This window comes from Salarias fasciatus, chromosome 18 (genome assembly GCF_902148845.1).
Source record: "Salarias fasciatus chromosome 18, fSalaFa1.1, whole genome shotgun sequence".
NCBI classification, from domain to species: Eukaryota; Metazoa; Chordata; class Actinopteri; order Blenniiformes; family Blenniidae; genus Salarias; species Salarias fasciatus.
Genome location: NC_043762.1, coordinates 966,423 through 980,409, shown reverse-complemented (window position 1 = coordinate 980,409; position 13,987 = coordinate 966,423). Strand labels below are relative to the sequence as shown.

The 13,987-nt window shown below is 45.8% G+C and overlaps 1 long non-coding RNA gene across 1 annotated transcript; it reads right to left on the bottom strand.

Annotated features, from left to right (window-relative positions):
* Positions 1-12,702: 12,702 nt before the first annotated feature.
* On the bottom strand, positions 12,703-13,109 carry LOC115404942 (uncharacterized). Its single transcript, XR_003933393.1, has 2 exons — positions 13,048-13,109; positions 12,703-12,797 (listed from the first exon to the last, which is right to left on the bottom strand). It is a non-coding gene; the product is annotated as an uncharacterized LOC115404942 (long non-coding RNA).
* Positions 13,110-13,987: the final 878 nt, after the last annotated feature.

Here is a 13,987-nt window from a genome sequence, read left to right as displayed (position 1 = left end):
TGAGAGACAGAGAGAGAGGGGGAGGGAGAGAGACCGGACTAAAAAGTATATTGTACCTGTAGTTGATGGAACTGTGTGTGTCATAGGTGCTGTTGCTTTTGTAGCTCTGTTAACTATTTAATCGGTATTATGCAAGCATTTGTTAACCCCCCAACAGATTTCACCACCAGCCGCCACTGACATGTCCCCTTCAGTATAAAATGAACCAAAGTCAAAGCTGATGATTGCATTACAATTAGACCCTCCAGAAAAACGCAAGCAAAAATTCTTGATTATGCGAACTTCAATCCCAGATTATGTGAGCTAAAATGCTCGATTATGCAAATGAATATGCAGGTTTTTATGCCATTTTCATATTATAGCCATATCGCAGAGGTTTCTCTGACTGCACTGTTGTGCTGCAATGCATCATGGGAGTTGGGGGTTCGGCGGTTTAAATCTCGTAGTGTTAAATAACCGAAACATTAAACTGAATAAACAATTCTGTATTACAAGTCTTCTCATTATGAACATCTTCTTATGAACATCTCTGTCTTATTCACATTTTTAACTGAACAAAGACAAACATTTCTGCAGAGTATCTGCAGTTTTCTTTTCTTTTAAGTTACAAAGTCTTTCAGGTAAGCTGGCTGTTTCACCACTCTGCCTCTTGATGTGGTGACAGCCGCTGGTGTTTGCACTGTTGTTGGTTCACTTTGCTGCTGCTGACCGTTTCCATCAGCCATGTTACTTTCCTCCATCTGCTCCTCCTCCTCCATGGGCTGAAGACGCAGGTGGCGTCTGTTCCTGCGCAGGATGCCATCATCAGTGCGGACGAGGTAGGATCTGGGGGTGTTGTGTTTGTGCAGAACAACAGCTTTTGAAGTCCATCCTTTCTGACTGTCGAGTTTGACAGCAACCGAGTCACCTGGCCTGAGAGGTGGTAATGGGCGGCTGGAGTGACGTCTGTCGTAGTGGCGCTTGTTGGCAGCTTTGGCTCTGGAGTCTGCTGCTTTCACCAGGGCGATGTCTGGCCACCGTGGGAGGAGCTTTTCTTCAAGTATGGGAACGGGGGTCTTTATCTGCCGGCCTAGCATCAGTTGAGCCGGACTGCAGCCAGTTGCTTGGATGGGGGTCGCTCTGTAGCTGAGAAGAGCAAGTGAGGGATCCTTCTGTTTCAGAATGTGTTTCGCCGTCCTCACAGCTCTCTTGGCGGCACCATTCGCCTGTGGGAAATGTGGGCTTGTTGTGACATGCTGAAAGTCGTAGGCTTTAGCAAAGTCCTGAAACTGCCGCCCACTGAATTGTGGCCCGTTGTCAGTCACCATAACTGTGGGGCAACCCCACCTCGCAAAGATGGCTCCTAGGCGAGACCTCACTGTGGCACCTGTCATGTCGGGTAAGTAGGCGAGCTCGATGTATCTGGAAAAGTAGTCTGTTACCACAAGGTAATTTTTCTTGTCCACCTTGCAGATATCGGCAGCTACTCTCTCCCAGGGTCTGTTTGGTAAAGGGGTAGTCATGAGCGGCTCTCTGTTTTGGGTGGGTTTTGCTGCTGGACAGTGCTTGCAGTGTTTGATCCATTTTTGAAGGACTTTTCCAATACCTGGCCACCAGACGCTCTGTTTTGCACGCTCACGGCATTTGACTATGCCCATGTGTCCATCATGCAGCCTCTCCACTATCTCTGACCTCAGGCTTTTGGGGATGACGATCCTGTCGCCGTAGAGAAGCAGGTCATGGCATGTGGTGAGGGTGTCTTTAACTGCGTAATATTGCTTGATGCTGTCTGGTACTTTGGATGCTTATTTTGGCCAGCCGTTGCTCACAAACAGCATCACCGCCTGCAGCTCTGAATCAGTCTTTGTGTGCTCTTTAACTTCATCCAAGTGTGATTGAGACATTGGCCATGCTGCACGTGTGGCTTCTTCCAGAGCGGCTATGTCCTCCGACAGTTCAACCGTCTCCAGGTGTAGTGCAGCAGAGGGGTGGCGTGACAGTGTGTCTGCTACTACAAGCAGTTTGCCCGGGACGTACTCGGCTTTGGCGTTGAATTTCATCATCCGCAGGAGTAGTCGCTGGCAACGAAGTGGCACTGCATCAATGTCCTTCACGTTGAAGAGCGGGACCAATGGCTTATGGTCCGTATGCACGGTGAAGCTGTCCAGGCCATACAGATATTTGGAGAACTTTTCACATGCCCAGACGACCGCCAAACACTCCTTCTCGATCTGTGCGTACCTGGTTTCAGCATCAGTCAGGGTGCGAGAACAATAGGCTACTGGCCGTAACTGTCCCTCGCAGCTCTGGAGAAGAACAGCACCGAGGCCGTAGCTGCTGGCGTCGGCGCTCACGATCGTTGGCTTGTTGACGTCGTAGAAGGCCAGTGTGGGCGCCTCTGTCAACAGCTGTTTGACTTTTGTGAAAGCCTCCTCTTGTGCTGGGCTCCACATCCAGGCTTTGTCGGCACGGAGCAGGTCGTTCAGTGGGCGTGTGACGTCTGCTAGGTTAGGCAGGTAGCGTCCCAGGTAATGCACCATGCCCATGACCCGCTTCAGCTCCGTGGTGTTCTGTGGTGGCTGAAGTTTTCTTATGGCCTCCACCTTCTCTGTATCAGGTCTCACACCACGCTTGTCGACAACGTGACCCAGAAACTGAATCTGTGTCTGTCTCAGTTTGCATTTTTCTTTGTTGAGTTTCAGCCCGGCCTCTTCGAGTGTATGCAGCACTTTGTTTAGGCGCTGGTCATGTACTTCAGATGTCTCTCCATAGATTATGATGTCATCCATAAATGCTGCTGTGCCTTCGTGGTCTTTAAGGAGATTGCTCATCTCTCTCTGAAAAATTTCAGGAGCACTGGAGATACCAAACGGAAGGCGGTGGAAAAAATACCTCCCGAATGGCGTTATGAACGTCGTGAGTTTGGCACTGTCTCTGTCCAGAGGTATTTGCCAGAACCCCGTTGCTGCATCGAGCAACGAGAACACACTTGAACAGGCCAGCTTGGGGAGAATATCGTCCAGGGTGGGCAGAATGTACTTTTCTCTCTCCACAGCTTCGTTAAGGCGGTTCAGTCCAACACATATTCTCACACGTCCATTTTTTCTTGGCACGGGTACCATCGGTGCACACCATGCTGTTGGCTCGGTTACCTCCTCTATAACTCCACATCTGACCATCCTGTTGAGCTCCTCTTTTACCTTTGGGAGTAGGGGTACAGAAACCCGACGGGCTGTGGTGACAGAATAGGGCACTGCTCCATCTTTTAGCTTTATTTTCACTGGAGTTGTCTTCAGAAGCCCCACTGACTCAGGTGCACTTGTCACATTCTCCACTCTTTGGATGAGGCCCATAGCCACTGACACTTCTCTGCCGAGCAGGTTATTGACTGCAAGACCTTCAACAACATGTATATCGAAGCAGTATTTTGTCCCTTTTCTGTAGGTGAAGGTTTTGAATTTGCCTTTATTCTTGAGCCTGCCTCCTGGACAATCCAACACAGCATGTGACTGCTGTAGTTCAGGCTTTGTCTTTAATGTGTCATAGGTGTCTTGAGAAATAACACTGGTGTCTGCTCCGCTGTCTATTTTAAACTCAACTTCACTGCCTTGAAGCTGCAGTGTGACTGGCCACGGTTTGTTGGTGTCTTTTACAGTGACAGCTCCCAGGAAAAATTTCTCTTGCTCATCTCTTTCAGTAAATACGGCACTGACCTGCAGGGTGCGACACACGACGGCGTAGTGGCCTCTCTTACCGCATTTACGGCAGTCCGCGCGTCTTGCCGCGCAGGCGTCATCTCTGCCATGCTGTTTGCCGCATCTCGAGCACTTTCCCGGGACTGTACTGCCCGCACCTGAGGGCTGCTGCCTGGGAGATCGGTGGTGTCCTTGACGGTCCTGTTTCTCCGGCTTAAATGCGCCTTTTGGCCGCACCGTGTAGTCCCTTTTATGTGTGCGCGTCACCTCACACAACGCTGCAGCTCCGCTCTGCTCCGAGATCTGTCCTTTGATCTGTTCCGACTGCCTCGCTTGTCTGCATGCCTTATCCAGGGTTAAATCCGACATCATCTGTAGCCTCTGGGACAAGTCTTTATCCAGGATGCCAATCACGAGTCTGTCCCTTATATTCTCATTTTTTACGGCCCCGAAATCACATTTGTCGGCCAGTTCGTGCAGACTGCGGATGTATTCCTCCACACTTTCGCCATGTTTCTGCACCCGCTGGTGAAATCTGGCTCTCTCATGAATCACGTTCACTTTCGGCACGAAATAGCGGTCTAATTTCTCCATTACGGCATCAAACTTTTCCGCATCCACAGCATCATCGTAGACAAAAGTCTTAACTATTTGTTCAACTTCACTCCCGAGGGAATACAACAGAGCAGAGACCTGCACGTCTTCTTCCTCTTTGTCGAGCTTGGTCGCTTTTCTGTACCTGTGGAATCTCTGCTTCCATTAAGGCCACAGCTCCGGGTGGGTGAAGTCAGAGTTGTCCGGCCGTGGGAACTTTGCCATGGTTAACTTCTGACACCATGTAATGTTCAAGAATCAGTCCATTTGTCTTAATCCAAGAACTTTAATAAATGAATGAAATGAAGTCCAGTGACATTCGGAGCTCTTCGTTTCCGGGGGTAAACATAACACACTACGCATGCGCATATCTGTAATACGGCTCTCATTCAAGATAACTGCGCGCCCTTAACTAGTCCCTACATTACACCTGCCACGCTGTCTATCAGGGACTTCATCCAAAAGTTACCCGACTTCAACGACATGGTGATTAACCTGTTTGCATCCCAGAAAGACGTCGATGTGAGCTTTTTCCAAATAAGGTAGGCCCATGTTGAGCTGTTAAAGGACTGTGACGCCTTGTTTTTGCTGAGTGAAGCGAGTTTGGCTACATGTCACCAAACAGCTGTAATAAGACAGCTGCAGCAGGCTCTCTGTGGGCAGTCGTTGAAGTTGGATTACAACACGTTTGTAGTGCCTAAATGTATATGTGTGTGCGTGAGAGACAGAGAGAGAGGGGGAGGGAGAGAGACCGGACTAAAAAGTATATTGTACCTGTAGTTGAAGGAACTGTGTGTGTCATAGGTGATGTTGCTTTTGTAGCTCTGTTAACTATTTAATCGGTATTATGCAAGCATTTGTTAACCCCCCAACAGATTTCACCACCAGCCGCCACTGATATGTCCCCTTCAGTATAAAATGAACCAAAGTCAAAGCTGATGATTGCATTACAATTAGACCCTCCAGAAAAACGCAAGCAAAAATTCTTGATTATGCGTACTTCAATCCCAGATTATGTGAGCTAAAATGCTCAATTATGCAAATGAATATGCAGGTTTTTATGCCATTTTATGCGGTAAAATTGCGGACAGTTGTGAAGTATGCTGTGAAATATGCGAAAGGATGGCAGATATGTAGGTTACCCACTCTCTCTCTCGCTCTCTCTCTCTCTCGTACGCACGCACGCACGCACACACACACACACACACACACACACACACACACACACACACACACACACCACTAAATCACATTCATTTCATATTAGTTTGTTGTTTATCTTAAATTGTTACTCACCAATGCTCATGGAACACACACACACACACACACACACACACACACACACACACACACACTTTATCACAGGTTTTAGCAATTGTGTGTGTGTGTGTGTGTGTGTGTGTGTGTGCGCGCGCAATTGCGCAATTGCTAAAACCTGTGAGAAAGCCGTCAACACGGTGTTTCAAATGAACTGGTTTCCTTGTTACCTGGTGACTGACTTCCTGTAGCACTTCCTGCTGCTGCTGCTCGTAGCAGCGGATGTTGAAATCAGACTCATTAAAGGTCTGAACGACTTTTTGTCTGGTTTTTAACATCTACCAGCAACAAGGGACGTGAAAGAAACCCAGTCACCAATTAATAGGGAAACCAGTTCTTCCAAAACACCGGCTCCTCTCCGGGATCTGGACACTCCTCCTCAGCAAGCTAGCTGCTGCGTTCAGGTGACTGGAGCTGCCGCGGAAAACTGAAACTCCGTCATTCACATGAAGGCAGCGGTGACAGCTGGACTCAGGAGACACTCAGGAGACACTCAGGAGACACTCAGGAGACACTCAGGAGACACGTGAAGGAAGCGCGGACAATTCGCACAAAGGAACGGCTCTCAGACAGCTGTGATCCGGCTGTCATCGTTCAGTTAAAAGAACGCGTTCAAACAAACGACTCGTTCATTGAACGTCACAGCACCTTCAGCGAGACCATTTCTCTTTTTTTCGCGGTAAATGTGAGATTATTGCGGGAATTATGCGCCCTTTTGGAAAATATGTGGCCCCTGCATAATCAGCGGCAAAAGGGTGATTTATGCGTGAATTCATGCGATCGCATAAACGCGTTTTTCTGGAGGGTCTATAAAATGAAGACAAAGGTATCACTGAACAGTTCTGTATTTTCTTGGTCTTCTAACTGTAAAAACTGCAGCGACTTCGAATAAGCAGGTAGATATGAAAACACTGAATACTGAAAAAAACTGGAAAGTAATTCCAGATTTAAATTTAACATTCTATCACGTGAAAACACTAAACCCGTGCTTTTTCTAATTCTTCAGTGGTCTTCAAATTAATTTTTGAGCAGTAAATAAAGGTTTCTGCTGGTATTTTAGTTCCTCTGTCAATATATTATTTAGTGAGAAGAAAATTGTTCAGTGAAGCTGTTGTCGGTTGAGTCCCTCTAGTGGATGTAGAGGAGGATTGTGTTGTCTTTGCTCCAAAGGTTTTCGTCCACAGTTGAGCTGTTTCCTGTCACTGTGGGCTGCAGAGCACAGTAGTACACAGCAGAGTCAGACAGCTCAAGCTTCTGGATCTTCAGAGGAACTGATTTGTCTTTGAGCTCAGCACCAAATCTGTCTTTGGAGAACTTTGGAGAGTTTTGTCCTGATTTTTTTTCACCTTGTAAAATGTAACCAGGAGAACTGTTTTCATGTTGTTTGTACCAGAACAAATATGGAAATGAAGCAGTGGTATCAAAGGTACAATTCAGTGTAACTGAGTCTCCTTCAGCAGCAGGAACATCTCCTGATGGCTGCATCACTTTGTCTTCTCCTTTACACTCTGGAGAAGAAGAGAACATGCAGAGAAGAGAGGAATCAATACAGATGATTGACTGAAGGAGAACAATCAGTGTCACTGAAAAGTTTGTAATAAATTTCACACATGACTAAAAAATGTTTCTCAAGGTAACAAACATCAGCATAAAAGCTGGAGTGTGATTTAGTGGATCCTGAACATTCAAAGTTCTTCATGTAGAGCTCAGTGATGTGTTCAAGTGTTTGAAGAGGAAACATGTAGAGTTTTGTATCTTACCAAAGAAAAGAGCAGCAAGAAGAATCCACAGCCAATGTTCCATGTGTCCAACAAGGTTTCAGTCACCAGGAGAAAGTAGCTGATGTTCAGCACTCAGTGTGACAATAGTTGTCTTCACAGCAGCTCTTCTTATTGACACAATGGTTGAACACAGTGCAGAAGTAGAGCAGCAGCTGCTGGATCATGTGGCCCTCTAGTGGAGCTCCAAAGTTGACTTGAACAGTGTGAAAAAAGTCTTCCAGCAGCTTGTCAGAGAGTCACTGACAGACTTTCAGCAGCTCTTTCACTCATTCAGAGGAGGGAACCTCAGAGGGGTTTAATGACTGGAGTCCAGACAGTTGGGGAGTGAATCAGAAGTTAGCAGATATGAAACTGCAGCCATCACAACTTCACTTTTGATGAATTAATTTAGAAACAAAAGAGAATATTTTAATTGAATGCAACATAATTCATTTGCCATCAGAACATGAATGTACTGTGAATGTTGGATGATTAAATGCACCTGACTGATTTTAAGACAAAGTTTTGAACATATATTGGCCACTGCAGTGTATGAGGCACAGGTGTCCAGGCCCTTCTGGATTCTCAGAACATTAGTTAAAAAAATAACAAAGTACAGCAGTGTACCAGAATCGTCATCCTGCTCCTGCACACTGAACACCATTTCAGTGTTGGAGTTGAACAGCCTCAGCAGTGCTTCATCTGAACCTCGTCCATATTGACCATGTCGAGTGGTGCAATTCAACGCTCTGTTTAGTAGTGAACTTGTGGATTCAAGACACAAGTGTTAGAGATATATGATAACAGTAATATTATTACTCTGAAGTGTGTGTGTGTGTGTTTTTACCACGTGTCTCTGCCTGGAGCACCGTCACCATCACATTCAGCTGCTCTGTTTTCTCCTGTGTTTCTGGACGTTGTCACCATCCTCTGCTGTAAAGCCGAACTCATCTTCATTCTTTCATTGAGTTCAAATCTAGTTTGAATCCCAGAATTGATGAGATGAGTTTCTTGTTGATATTTTCTTGTTTGGACTTTCAAACCTCTGTGTAATTTATCTCCCCCTCTGCTCAGTGAAGGGGAGAGCGGAGGCTTTCAGGTCACTTTATTATATTGTCCTCTCTGCACAGAGATGCATTTATTTTTAGTAACAGCATTTTATAGTGAGCAGCATCCATTTGTCTTCTAATCCTGGCCACGTTTGCAAAGCTCGGATGAAAACAATGCTGCTCTGCAGTCTGCACTGCTGCTATGAGTTTAATTTTAATTTCAGAATTTAAATGATCTGGTAGACTCATCAAAAACATTTTCTGACCCACACCTCGCGGGGTCAAATGCATCAAGTTCCCACGTCCAGTGAATGCTCTGGCAGCTGTCCAGGGTGCTGAACCAGGTGACCAGGACAGCTTTTACAGACATCTCAGTCCTACTCGGAGTTTTTGTGGCTTGTTTGTAAACCGCTGCTCAGGGACTGCTGGGTCTAAATCTGGTGGTGGTTGTGTCTGTCTGTGTCCTGCTGCTTTGGGTGTGGCCCTCTGTGTGAGTCCCTACCTCTGTGTACGCCTCGGCACACATACTTCAGTGTGTGTGTGTGCGTGTGTGTGTGTGTGTGTGTGTGTGTGTGTGTGTGTGTGTGTGTCTGTCCTTTCCGGATCTCACATTTTTCCCGTGGCCTTGTTTTTCCCTGGTTCCCTCCTTCTATCAGTCTCTTGTGTCATTGTCCAGTTGTCTCTCGTCTCCCCCTCCATTTAAGCCAGTGGTCCCCAAACTACGGCCCACGGGCTGGATACGGCCTGCCACCACCTTCGGCACGGCCCCCTGAACTATACTAGAAAAATACCCTGAAGGAAAATCCTGGAGTCACTCTGGACTTACACTGGATGAGGCTGCAGTAACTCCGGACCGGAGCCGCAGTGCATCCAGTGTGAGCCCGGCGTGTTTTTCCTCACGCCGAACTCCTGCTGCATCATTCTAAACAGAAGCAAGTTTTGTGTCGCAAGGGAAGTAGATATGTGTTCCAAAATAAAACTTATTTCAAAATAAAATCTGTGCAGTGTTTTTGCCTCAACATTCATTTTTTAAATTCTTCCAGCAGGATACACAGCAAGAAATGTGATCTAATCATTATATTCATTAGAATAATGAACATTATTGTACATTTTCTTTGTAAGAAAGTCAAACGACACCAAAATTGCCCCAAAAAATGCCTCTTTGACCCGGAGTGGCTCTGTGTAGCCAGATTTGACAGGTTCTGCAAAATGTGTGTGTTTTTTTTTTTGAGCACTTCAGTTGGTTTAATGAAATGTTGATGTGTTTGTGCCATGTTTTTATTATACAAATACGGTTTTTACGGTTTTAACGTGTATTTTCTACAGAGATGGAGATCTGAGCTGCTTTCTATTGTTGGACGGTTTTCCACACTTTTTCTGTTACAGACTGACGCCGGCCCCCCATCAGAGGAGGGAAAGGTTATGTGACCCTCACAGGAAAAACTTTGGGGACCCCTGATTTTAGGCTTCCGCCCTCATGTTTCTGTGCTCGGTCGTTTCTGATTGGCGTTTCTTGTGTTTGGACTTCTCTGGTTTCTGGGACGTTGCTCGTTGTTTTCACCCGACTCTGGATTTTCTCCTCCATACTTCTGCTCGTGATCCTGTCAGCCTGGTTTTACCATTGACTGTAAATAAAAGATGGGCGGAGCTAACGTGAGGTCACCCCCAGTGTTTCTGAATCCTATTTTGAAGCTTCCAGCAGGACGTCTCCATGCTGAACACTTGAACCTGGATGTAAATGTAACTGGTATAATGGCAATTTTATTTAATAGAGGACATCAGCCAGTGAGTTCTTTGTGGTCTCTTTTATTATGCTGTATAGCAGGAGAAGTCACACAGTCACCAGAGTAACAGGGTGATTTCTGCCCTTGCAGGGGCATGCAAGTTCCTAATAACTCCCTGCCACGTTCACTCCCAGGGACCTTGACTGTCCCCAGCCGGAGGCTGGATACAGGAAGACTCCCACCAGTGCCTGCAGCTGCCAGGCTGAGATGATCAGGAAACGTTAATTCTACACAAACCATTCGCGGTTCCCACACATCGTAGTGTGAGGGCCACGGTTGTTTTCAAAAATACCTCTGGAAGCACTACAAGTCAAGGAAGCATGCACTCACTAGAAATTTCCATCACACTGGTCCAGCCGGTCACGTGACCGCATGACGTGGACAGAGGAGGAGCTGTGATAGGGCGATTTATGCTGAAATTTATCTCCTAAAATAAAATCAACATATGATTGATATGAAAATGGGAGTCTGGTTTAAAGACTTTACAACAGACTGAAGACAGAGGTGGACTAGACTTGCTCAACTTCAAGAATTACTTCCTGGCCAGCAAGCTGCAATATATCTGAAAATGTCTTAAACCTAACAATCTAGAATCTAGATGAGCCATGGCTGGACGGAGAGCAGCATTATGTGAGGATCTAGTCATCTCTGACCTGCCATTCATCAGTCCCACCATCAAATCCCATCGGTGTTTCAAAAGTATTAACATCAGCTCCTCTTTAATGGCTTGGTGGCATTTGGTAAAGCTAACCAAGTCTTCCCTGATCCTGTGTAAACTCACACCCATCTGGAACAACCCGGACATCCTGCAAAACAACAAGATGATAAACTTCACTCAGTGGAGAAATAAAGGAATCAGACAAAACATATCACTGGAAACGGCAACTTTCTATCATTCAATACTCTCACCTCACAAGATGGAATCAGCAGCACAGCATTTTTAGAATATCATCAACTTAAATCTATCATAGGTAAAAAGTATACCTTTAATCAATTGCAGGGACAGCTACCTCTCAGGGTCGAAGAATTCTTAAACCTCAGTTCCCCAAAGTTTCTATCAAAGATATATAAAATATTATCAAAGGTAGAAGATGAAATCTTCCTTCCGACCTTAAAATGGGAGGCTGACTTATCTAACAACTTTGACCAAACTGCGTCACAAATATGTTTAAATACTTTCAAAATGACAAAGAATTCAAATATACAACTCATACAGTTCAAAATTCTGCATAGAATTCATTACACAGGACGAAGGATGTTCCAGATGGGTCTATCACAATCTGATATCTGCTCACACTGCAATGATAACATGACTGACAGCTCCCTCCATGCCTTGTGGTCCTGCTCACCAGTGCAGAGGTTCTGGCTTCAGGTGTGTGAAGACCTGTCAACATGGTTCACTGCAACATCCCTGCAACTCCCACACTGTGCCTTTTAGGGGATCTGGGTGAAACTAACATGTCAATAAACTCAGTCTACATGGTTCTCACCATCTTGTGCATCGCAAAGAAAACTATCCTTGTAAATTGGAAATCCAGAAGTAATCTGAGTAACAGGCAGTTTAAGAGTCTTCATTAGATCACATTAGCTTGGAGACAATGTCTGTTCAGAGGACCAATCAGCTGAATCTGGTTCCCTCTGGTCCCCTGTGATCAGCTCCATCACTTCATGTCAGGGGAAGATGAGGGCCTCTCCTCTCTGGGGGTCGGTTGTTGGTGGGGGGGGCCTCTCCTCTCTGGGGGTCGGTTGTTGGGGGGGCCTGATGGCTTTGGATGGGGTGCAGGTCTGGGTCGGTGCACGCCCTGGAGTCTGGTTGATGCCCCGGAATCCAGGGTACAGGGTGGGTGTGAGGGGAGGGGGCGGTGGTTAGGGGGGAGGTGGGTGAGTGGGGGGGTGGCAGGGGGATAGGGGCTAGGGGGTTGGGAAGGTGTGTGTGCCTGTGTGTGAAAATGTGTTTGAGTATGTATGTATGTGTGTATGTGGGTGAATATGTGTCGGCGATTAAAAAAAGGCTAAAAAAAAAACAATCAACCCCCTGGAGGAGATGTGCTGCACTGCAGGAGGCCAATTGTGGTCTCACCAGATCCTGAAAGACTTTCTGGTTTCTAACCCCCCTGTTGCCTATTTATTGTTGCTCAGTGTGAGCAGAGTGTTTGAAGAGCAGCTGGAACCACAGTGACTCTGATCAAACAGGAATGAGCAGAATCCATCTGATATGAAGCTGTGTGCTGAATCCCACTTCCCTCCTCTTTGAAGAGGAGTCCCATATCTGTGTTCAGCTTTTTGTACAGCCTCTTCTACACTTTGGATCACTGTGTCTCAGAGCACAGTAGTAGAGAGCTGTGTCTGCCAGGGTTAGCTTTGGAATGCTCAGTGTAGTTGATGAGGCTGTTGTTTGGGATCCATATCGACCATCTGGGATGTGTTCAGCATCACTCGCTGATCTGGCTCCTTTATAGAGTATAAACTGAGGAGCCTGAAGGTCTGAATGATGTCTGTACCAGTAAAGATAAACATTAGAATAATCTGTCTGATAGCTACATGAGAGTGTGACAGATTGTCCTTCTCTTCCACTGACTTCTTGTCGGTCAGGAGAGATTGTGTCTGCAGCTGTTAGTCCTGGAAAAAGTGGAGAAAATGAAGCCATTAGATGAACATTGTCCATGAGGCTGAGAGGAGAAGACAGTGGAAAATGTCCCCTGAACACTGTTACTCTGTGGACACAAACAGCTGGACTGCAGCTGAGATTCCAAGCAGTTTGTTCACAACTTGATGTCAAAGAACAAATCCAGTGAGATGAAACAATGATTGTTGGTCAGTGAGACATTTTCTGAAGACAGCAGGTTGAATGAGACGTTCTTAAACTCACCTCTAATGAGAGACAGAAGCACAAAGAGGGAAAGCAACATGACTTTGGAGTGATTCAAAGCAGACACACAGCAGACCAACAATGTTCTTCCACTGCAGGAGAATGAGGAGGAGCTGAAGTTCAGTGGGCGGGGCCACATATGTCTTGATATGGCGATTAAGTCTCTATCTCTAAACAAAAGTTCTCAGGCTCTTCCACGATTTGTTTTAAAGGATTCAGTCCCAGTTTATGATAGAGCTGAGGTTTTAAACTGCTTTAATGAGCATTTTGTATCATCTGGTTCCTTGTTGGATTCTGCAGGAGCCTCTTTGTCTCCCTGCTCAGACCATCCAATGTTTTCTGGAGACCTTTTAAGTTTTGCTCCTTTTACTGTGCAGCAAGTGCATAAAGCCCTCAAAGAACTAGATCACAGGAACCCCCTGGACCAGACCTGATAGAGCCCTATTCTTTGAAATTGGCAGCTGATTTTGTAGCACAGCCACTTACAATGCTTTATAATCTCTCAATTGAAAACAAAGAAATTCCATCAGTTTGGAAGTCAGCTTATGTTATTCCCTGGCTGAAAGGGGGTGACCCTGCAGTTTTAACCAATTACAGGCCAATATCTAACTTGTGTACCCTGTCGAAAGTTCTTGAATCTCTTGTATGTGATCAACTTAAAGATTTTTTAGACTCAAATGATCTTATCTCAAAGTGGCTTTAGGCTTTAGGAAAAGGCACAGTACTGTCACTGCTGCCACTGAAGTGATTAATGATATAATTGTTGCTCTTGATAACAAGCAGTGCTGTGCTTCACTTTTTATTGATTAGTCAAAAGCTGTTGACACGGTGGATCATACTGTTTTAAAGCAAAGGCTTCATCATTTTGGTTTGTCTGATCATGCAGTGTCCTGGTTCGCAAATTATCTGAGTGACAGGACTCAGTGCATTAAAGGTGCAT